The sequence below is a fragment of the Marmota marmota genome, unplaced genomic scaffold (genome assembly GCF_001458135.2).
Source record: "Marmota marmota marmota unplaced genomic scaffold, marMar, whole genome shotgun sequence".
In the NCBI taxonomy this organism is placed as follows: Eukaryota; Metazoa; Chordata; class Mammalia; order Rodentia; family Sciuridae; genus Marmota; species Marmota marmota.
Genome location: NW_025999842.1, coordinates 42,368,074 through 42,377,922, shown reverse-complemented (window position 1 = coordinate 42,377,922; position 9,849 = coordinate 42,368,074).

Sequence of the window (9,849 nt, the reverse complement as noted above, 5' to 3'; positions counted from 1 at the left end):
TTTTTATTTTTTTGGCAAATAAACATATTTCTTTATTAAACACATGGTTAAAAAAACCTACATACTATATGTCAAGTACCACTCAAGTTCTCGACAAAACAGTAGTAAATAAGAGAGAGAAGTTTTATGCTTTAAGGGGCTCAACTTTTGTGTGGATGATTCATAATAAACACATTAGACTGTTATATCCTGAAAAGTAATTATACATGCTCCCAGGATAGTGAACAAGTGGAAGGGATGTGACCAGCAATAAACAGAGGGGAGTTAAGAGTGACCTGAGAAGGTGACATTTGAGTTCACCAAGTATAATTAAGGCTGGAAGATACTGAAGCACTTGCAAAGGCTCTAAAAATAAAAAATAAAATAAAATTAAAAAAGTGAGTTTAGGAAAGAGAAAAAGGAAACTGGTTTATCCTGGATTACACAATAGAAGATTAACCTGCCTCTTATCCGAAGGCATTTGCTACTATATCTTACTGACAGAGGATGAGGAAGAAGTTTCTGAAGGAAGACAGAAAATGGGCAGAAGCTAATGAGAAGAATGGCTTCAATTTTCTGTAGAGTGAAAAGATATTGTAAGAAATTCAGCAGGGATGTATTGTGACCTGACTTGTGGGTTTCTTTTTTATTATTTCTTACATACATGACAACAGTGGAATGCATTACATTCATAATTATCCATTCACAGCACAATTTTTCTTAACTCTGTATATAAAGTATGTTCATGCCAAATTATGCCATTATACATGAGCTCTCTTATTTTTTTTTTTGCATTACAATTCTTAATACACCTTTATACCACAATTTATCACATCTCTGTTTGTATATAAGGTATGTTGACACCAAATTCACATCTTCATACATGTATTTTGTATAATGATGTCCGTCTCCTTCCACATCCTTGCTATTCCCCTTCTCCCTCTCTTTCCCTCCCACCCCTATTCCCTAACTAGAGGTAATCTTCCTCCCATGCTCTCCCTCTTTACCCCACTTTGAATCACCCCCCTTATATCAGAGAAAACATTCGGCATTTGTTTTTTTGGGATTGGCTAACTTCACTTACTATAATCTTCTCTAATGCCATCCATTTCCCTGCAAATGCCATGATCTTGTTCTTTTTTAGTGCTGAGTTATATACCATTGTGTATAAATGCCACATTTTTTTTTTATCCATTCATCCACTGAAGGACATCTAGGTTGGCTCCACAGTTTAGCTATTGTGAATTGTGCTGCTATAAACATTGATGTGGCTGTGTCCACATAGTATGCTGTTTTTAGGTCCTTTGGGTATAGTCTGAGAAGAGGAATAGCTGCTTCTCATGAAACATTTTAAAGCTTACTTTTCATGTATATGAAAGGGAGTAGAACTTTAATATTGATATTCTTCAAACACAGGGACTTAGAAAGTAAGCTTGAATATTTACTAGAAATATGGAGAATATGATATGTATTTATTAGAAAGAATTTCAATGCAGATAAAATCGTGACATGTTGGAAGAGATCAATGAAGGTAGTTGTGATTTGGACTTATGTGATTCTTTAAAATAACTTGATTTCTTCTGTCTGAGACCACTTATTTGTGATTCTATGTGGACAGGATAGAATAGATGGTTAAATGAAAATAATATTTTACAAATAAAAGGTACAACTAAGATTTGACTTTCCCATAAATTCACTTTTGAAAACAATATAATTTGCAATTAAAATGTTCTAACCTTTTTATTATGTAATAAATAGCATTATGTCCTATTTGCATCAGTTTTTAATGTGGTGTTTAGAGTAAAAAATTATGAGCAAAACCAAGCAGCAAGTGAAATTTATGACAATTTATGACTCATTTTTTGTTTGTTTATTGTCTCTATATTCAGCTGGAGAACTAGTATTGTAATAGATTATAAACAGGAATTATCAGCCAAGATTCAACCATGCACTATTATAACCAGAATAAATTTCAGATTAAAAATGAATAATTCAGGAAATATTTCTCAGAGCTTTTTTTTTATAACATTGCAACTCTAATCAGCAGGTGGAATTTAATAGCACATGGAATTATCAGAAACTAATAAGGTAAAAAATTGCTTCCTCTCTAGAAACATAAAATTTTTTTCTCATTTGCACTGACTCTTTTTAAAGGGAGAAATCATTCATAGGCTTTTATCAAGTAGCTTGAGGGTATAGCAGAGTAATAGAGAGCCTGCCATGTGAAATATCAGTTACAGTTATGGACCAGAGATGAATTCACAGCAAAATGTACTCTATTGGATTATTAGTCAGAGAGACTTCTTGGTGTTGCTTGTCACTTAATGTACATGGATTCTCACGTACACCCACACACACCACTGCTACTCTTGTTGCCCAATATTCAGTTTAATCAAGGGGCTTTCCAGCCAGGAACTACTCATCTGCCTATGTTCCCTTCTTTCTGCCTGGGTTTGACTGGGTTTCAGTAGTGCCAAGCTATTGATTGATAGATAATTTAGTGGAAATAACTAATTTCATATTTCCATGACTTTCTGGTGGGGCATGAAGACTTAGTCCTACAATGCCTAGCATAGTGTAGATCTGGACAAGATTGATTAATCTAGGGTGGCAAACTGAGAGGTGATGAATTATTTGGATGAATCTGCAAATGACTGAACAGCAAGCTTCCACCTATATTAGAAGCACTAGTTGTATTAGTTGGGGGTCTCCGGAGAAACAGAGCCCATAGGATATGCATAGATACACAGAAAAAACTGTATTATGAAGCACTGGTTCACATCAATACAGAGGCTAAGAAATGCCATAAACTACTACCATTGCAAACTAGAAGCCCGAGAAAGCTAGTCGTGTAACTCTAGTTCAAGCCTAAAGGCTCATGAATGAGAACTGATGTCCCAGAAGAGAGACCACAGATGTCCCAACTCAAATAAAGAACAAACTCACTCTTCCTCCTCATGTTTGTACCATTTGGGCCCTTAATGGTTGCATGATGCCAACCCACACTGGTGGGATTTTTTTTACCCAGTTTACACAAATGCTATCTCTTCTGGAAACATCCTTATAGACACACCCACAAATGTTTTTACTGGCTATCTGGGTATCTTTTAGCCTAGTCAAGATGATAAATAAAATAAACCATTGTGCCAGTGTACCATGATAACCATCACTGTGTGACACTGCTGGGTTTTAAAAACACCTTTGTGAGCTCATTGGAGTGCAGTCTGCTACTCTGAGTTTTTAAAAAAATCATTCTACTTTATAATATTTTCTGGATCTTGTGATATTTGTAGTTAGAATTAGGTTTTGAAAAAATCTAAACTTGTTTCTCACTCGAAAGTCTCCGATAAAAGGGCGATATGAGTTTAATATAATAAATTCAGTTGTTTTATATTGTCAATAAATTAATAATAGAAAGATAAAAAACAAGTCTCTCTTGTTATTTTTTCATGTTGACTTTATAGAAATTTTTTCTCATTTTTAGTTTTATGCTTCACACATTACACTAAAATAGCTTAAATAAGTTTTTGTTTTGCTCATGTAGCATTGTTTTATAGAACTAAAAAAGTAAAACAAAATAAGTTAGATTATTATTATTTTTAAAAATATTTATTTCTTTAGGTGTAGATGGACACAACACAATGCCTTTATTTTTATGTGGTGCTGAGGATCGAACTCGGGTCCTCCCGTGAGAGGCGAGTGCTCTACTGCTGAGCCACAATCCCAGCCCCAAGTTATATTATTTTGTTAAAATAAAAGAACTTAACTGTCTACCTTGGGTAAGGATAATAATAAATCAACTGATCTTTTAAATAAGACTTTTTTCTTTTAACAGAGCTGTAAAGTTAGTCATAAAATAAATCATTATTTTAAAAGGTATTATGTATAGCTTAGATTGAACTTGATTTGAATTAAATCTAAATTTCTAGACTTAAGATGCTGTGAAAAATATCTGGTTTGACATTTCAGTCAGAACTGAGCTTTTTGTCTTAATGGTATCTTTAAGTCTTGACTGAAATTTCCTGTCAGAATAGTAAGGGAATGGCTCAATTCTTATTATTGCCTGATAATTTAGAAATTCCTAGAAGCCCTTATGGCTGTACAGTTATTTCATTGCTAAGTTTTCATATAAAATCTTAGAATCACTGAAATGTAGAACCCAAGAAAAATATTGACAAAAATAAAAATTAAGTTGTTTATTTTATCAGAAGTTTTTAAATTAAAAGTTCATTTATACTTTTTAAACACTAGATGGCACTAAAACACATCATGATAAATTCTGTTACTCATCATGAGATCGTATTAATAATTTGTTGAACACCTAAGATGGTGCTTTCTTTAATTGTGTTTTTAAAAATAAAAAATTTAAGGATGTTCTACTAGTGGCATTGATTATTGAAATAATATTACCAAAACTGTAGAAGTACACAATATTTAGTTAGGAATTATTCAAAGTATTAATTTGTTGGCTTAAGATAGCACCATATATTAATTGTTTTTATCACATGAGTTTGCTTCTTTGGAATTCCCTAAGAAGAAGAAATACACTGCAAGTAAAAATAATGAATAGGTCTTGAATTGTTGGATAGTCTGATAAATTATGAGAAATAAATCATAAAGCACACTGGGAAAATATTTAAGTTTTTGACAAACAATACTTCTTTTAACAAAGATAACATAAAACTAACAGTATGCCACTACAAGAGAACATCAGTAACAAGTCTTTTGTCAATCCAAGTGATATGTACAGTTAGTGACTGCACAGGATAATTGGAAATGCCCCCAAATCTCACAATTTTAAGGCTTTCCTAAATTTGACAGTATTCCAAAAATTTTACTACCATTAATTATGATTCTTGTGAAGCTGATAGAAACTTTTATATGCTATCAATAATAACAAATTTGGATTAGCTGCACCAGAGGAAAAACTGAGTTAATTTTTTTGTTTTGTCATATGGAGACACGATTGAACATTGTAGCTAGTAGATGGAGTGTGTCAGATGATAAAAGTATTCTGAGCATTACAATAGTTTCTTGTGATTTTTGTAATATTTGTCTGATGTTAAAAGATTTTGATTTGTTGTGACTTTTTTTTCTCCTTTAAAATACATTTTCATTTTTTAAAAATATTTAAAAAATGATAGGGGCTTTGATAGGGGCTTTAAAAACTATCAAAAAAAAACTATGTAAGCTCCCATCTGTACACATATGAATCCATTCTATTCCAACTCCTTTTAGTTCCTGCTAACATCTGGTTATTTAACTTTCTGGTCTTATCTACATTCAGCCATTTACCTTGTATCTCTATTAAAAAGGATTTTTCATATTCCAAGCAGCTTTTTATTTTTATTTTTTTACTACTAGGCTTCTGTTTATGTTGTGCTCTCTCTTTCTCTCTTTACTTTTAATGCCTTTTCCATTCTTTTGGAATTGCTTTTCTGATTTCTACTTAGATGGATCTACAAGACACAGTTCATACATGTTCTCCTGAGAAAAGGGCTCTGAATTCTCCTTTAAACCTCCATGTTACTTCAAGCCAGCCAAGAATAATTTCTCCCTCATTTACAAAAACATATCTTTATTTCTTTTGTGACATATTTCTATGTACACATTACATATATTTATGCATCTGTTATTTCTCTTCTTGGTCTCTTAACTTGCTGATGAAGGCCTAAATCCTACCCACCTTTTGTCCCTTATAGTACCTAGCACAGTTCATTATATGCCGCAGTCTGGCTGGGCACAAAATCACAAGCCACTCAAGCAGAAACAAACTTTATTTCCAAAACTCCCGCGAATGCCACACACACGGCCTTCTCCCAGAACACACTACACCAACAGGAAATCCCTCCTCCGGAATTCCCTCCTACCGCACTTCCCCAACCAATGGGAACTCTCCAGGAGTCCCACGAGAGCTCCAAAGTAGCAGGCCGAGGCAGACAGCAGGGGTCTAATCTCCAATTGAATGCACATCTTAACATAATCATTATCATCTCAATGGCTTGCTGGCGTCACCTTTCAACCAAAAATGACATGCCTCATTCCTACTTGGCTATGGCTCTCAGCATCTCCCCCCTTCTGTTTAATTAATCAACAAGCAATGTGGCTTAGGGACCGTGCCTGTTAGGTTGTCCAATACAACATATGGTCCTTACCCATCATGGGATGAGCTGACCTCTAGGCGTCAGCCTCCTGTCTTAGGTTGGTACCACTGCAATTGGATCATACCCGCCACTGACTACCGGTCCAGCATATAGTCATACTTGTGGATAGGCCTTTGAACCAGTGTGTGTGTGGGGGGGTGAGGTTCTTTGCCTCATTTCTTTTGGCCCCCAAATTTGGCCTTGGTGCCAGTGGCGGGGTGAGGTTCTTTGCCTCACCTCTGTTGGCCCCCAAATTTTAGACCATCACTAGTAGAAGGGAGGAGGATACAGAAATGCCACGACACCAAGCCAATTGACAGCTCCTTTGGAAAAATTGTATATCACTGGTGAAACCATCAGCAAAGATACACCAGCACTACCACAATTCGCTGTACCAACAGATAGTTCACAATGTATATAAGTGATACATAGTCCAGGCAAGTTCTGTAAGCAGTTCAAAGTGGAGGAATCTATCAATATGTCCATTTCCTCCCAAAGTAAATCGACTCCTTGATTGAGCATTACTTGTTGAGTTATTATTCATTGATGCATCAGTTTATACAGTTTACTGTGATAGCTATCAAAGAAGCTGTAGTTTGGTTTTATCTTTGTCTTCACCTGCACTGGGATGAAGATAGGAATTCTGGCAATGATGGCTAAAAAAAATTATGTAACATTCCAGCAGGTACTAAGAAAACAATTTTCTGAACAATTTACATTATCCTGAACAGAATTATTAAATATAATGAAAATGAAAGGTGAAAGTAAACAAACAGATCTGTTAACCTTTTATTTGTACACATATTAAAACAATCCTCAACAGCTGTTTACCCAATTTAAATTAAACCATTAAAATCAAGTGAATAAAAAAAAAATTCGGATCCATTTTTTCATGAGCGCTCCTCACATATGACATATGGACATACGCACATACAGACATACAACACAAAACACAAGTGTGCACACAAACATACAACACATCAGACAATAGTAAAGGCCTTGAAGCTTTACACAGGTGAAATCTCCATTGCAATGTTTAAAAACTCCACAGTCAAAAAATAAAACTGATCAGAAAAACATTAGCCTAGGTGTGTATGAGCTCAAAAAATAAAATAGAACTTTATGATGTGGAAAAATGCAATAATAAAATAGATATTGAAAAAAGCATCCTGGTTAATCATTGTCGCAGATGTAAGAATAGCCAAGCTGGAGCTCTGGATATCAGCTGTTATGGATTTGAGTCAAATCATCTTCTTTTTGGTCTGTAGAAATCGCTTTGGTTAGTCTCTCTGGAACCCAAATTGGCTGCTGTTCTCCCTGTGGAAACACGCAAACAGAACCCCGACTCCAGACAATCACTGGGTCAGGACCTTTCCATTGTCCTGTTAGAATATCCTTCCAAAGTACCTCAAGCTTATGTACATTTTTTGGATACATATGCCTTTCTGCATCACTAAGCCCTGATGAATCCAAATGTAAAAAGGTTAGAGTAAAAAGGGTTATTTTAAGTTTATCTTTCGGGGATATATACCCCTTTCCAATTCCCTCTTTTTGCTTTAATAAGTACATTTTAATAGTTTGATGAGCTCTTTCAACTATGCCTTGTCCCTGTGGATTGTATGGGATTCCTGTTATATGAGTAATGCCAAATGATGAGCAAAATTGTTTAAAAGAGGTAGAAGTATAACCAGGACCATTATCTGTTTTTGACTGTTTTGGAATGCCCACAGTGGCAAAATTTTGTAAGCAATGAGCTATAATATCTTTAGTTTTTTCCCTGGCATGAAGGGAGCCCATCAAAAATACAGAAGAAGTATCAACTGTAACATGTAAATATTTTAATTTTCCAAATTCTGGCAAGTGTGTGATGTCCATCTGCCAAATATGGTTAGGTATCAATCCTCTAGGATTGACTCCAAGATTAACTTGTGGTAAAAAGGTCACACAATTTTGACATTGTTTTATTATTTGTCTAGCTTGTTCCTTAGTTATTTTAAAGCGCTTTTGTAAAGTATTAGCATTGACATGGAACTTTTTATGAAAATTTATAGCTTCTTCTAGTGTAGAGAAAATATGTATGTCATGTGTAGTTTTATCTGCTAAATCATTGCCCAAACTAAGGGCTCCAGGCAATCCTGTATGTGCCCTGATATGTCCTATAAAGAATGGATCTTTTCTGTCCCAGATTAGACTTTGTATAGTGGAAAGCAAAGAGAAAACAGTAGAAGAAGGGGAAATCCTACCAGCATCTTCAAGAGATACTATAGCATTAACTACATACTGACTATCAGAAAATAAATTAAATACAGAATCTTTAAACATCACAAAAGCTTGTAAAACTGCATTAAGCTCTACCTTTTGAGCTGATTGTTTGGGTACTAAAAATGTAAAAGTTTGATCAGGGGTAACTACTGCTGCTGTACCATTATTTGACCCATCAGTGAATATATTTGGAGCATTCATGATAGGTGTTTTTCTTGTCATTTTTGGAAAAATTACAGGATGCAATGACCAAAAAGACAATAAAGGATTAGATGGTAAGTGGTTATCAAATGAAACATTAGATTTGCACATGATTATTGCCCAAGTATTTAACTCATTAGCTAACTCATCAATTTGATTCATAGTATATGGAGTAATAATTTTATTGGGAGAAATTCCAAACACTCCCTTTGCTGCTTTTATTCCTTTGAGTATTAATTGTCCTACAGCCTCAGGATACCTAGTAAGAATAGTGTTAGGAGAATAAGATAAATGTATCCATAATAATGGACCTTCTTGCCAAAATACTCCTGTAGGAATATTTTTTGTTGGTAGTACAATAAATAATAAAGGCAAACTTATATCAATTCTATCTAAATGCATATTTTCCATATATGTTTCAATAATTATTAATGCCTTTCTTGCTTCAGGCATTAACATTCGAGGTGAATTGGGATCTGATGGACCTTTTGGGATATCAAATAAAGGTCCCAACTCTCCTGTTGGTATGCCTAGATAAGGCCTTATCCAATTTATGTCTCCTAATAACCTTTGAAACTCGTTAAGTGATTTGAGTTGATCTACTCGTATTTGAATTTTTGGTGGACGGACCATGGTTGAGGATAATAGAACTCCTAAATAATTAATTGGAAAATTTAATTGTACTTTATCTATTGCTATCTCTAGATTATAATTTTTTTAATAAATTTTTAAGTGTGGCATAACATTTTAGCAATGTGTTTTTATCTTTATGTGCAAATAATACATCATCCATATAGTGAAATATTTGTAGTTCAGGATTTTGATTTCTAAGTGGCTGGATTACTTTGTTAACATAAATTTGACACATAGTTGGGCGATTAGCCATCCATTGAGGGAGTACTTTCCATTCATATCTCTGATCAGGACCTTCATGATTCAGTGCAGGGATAGTAAATGCAAAATGTGGACTATCCTCAGGATGAATTGGAATTTAAAAAAAACAATCTTTAATATCTATAGCTAAAACATACCAGGTTTTTGGCAAAGCAGACAATTGAGGAATCCCTGATTGAGCAGGTCCCATAATAACCATCTCATTATTAATGACTCTTAAATCTTGCAATAATCTCCATTTACCAGATTTCTTTTTTTTTTCTACTATCGCAGTCCAAAGTCTTTCTGATTTCCAAGTAATTTTGATTGTCTCAGTGGCCCCTTCTGGAAACCCAATCCATGTCTATTTATTCCTTGATCTATTTGAATT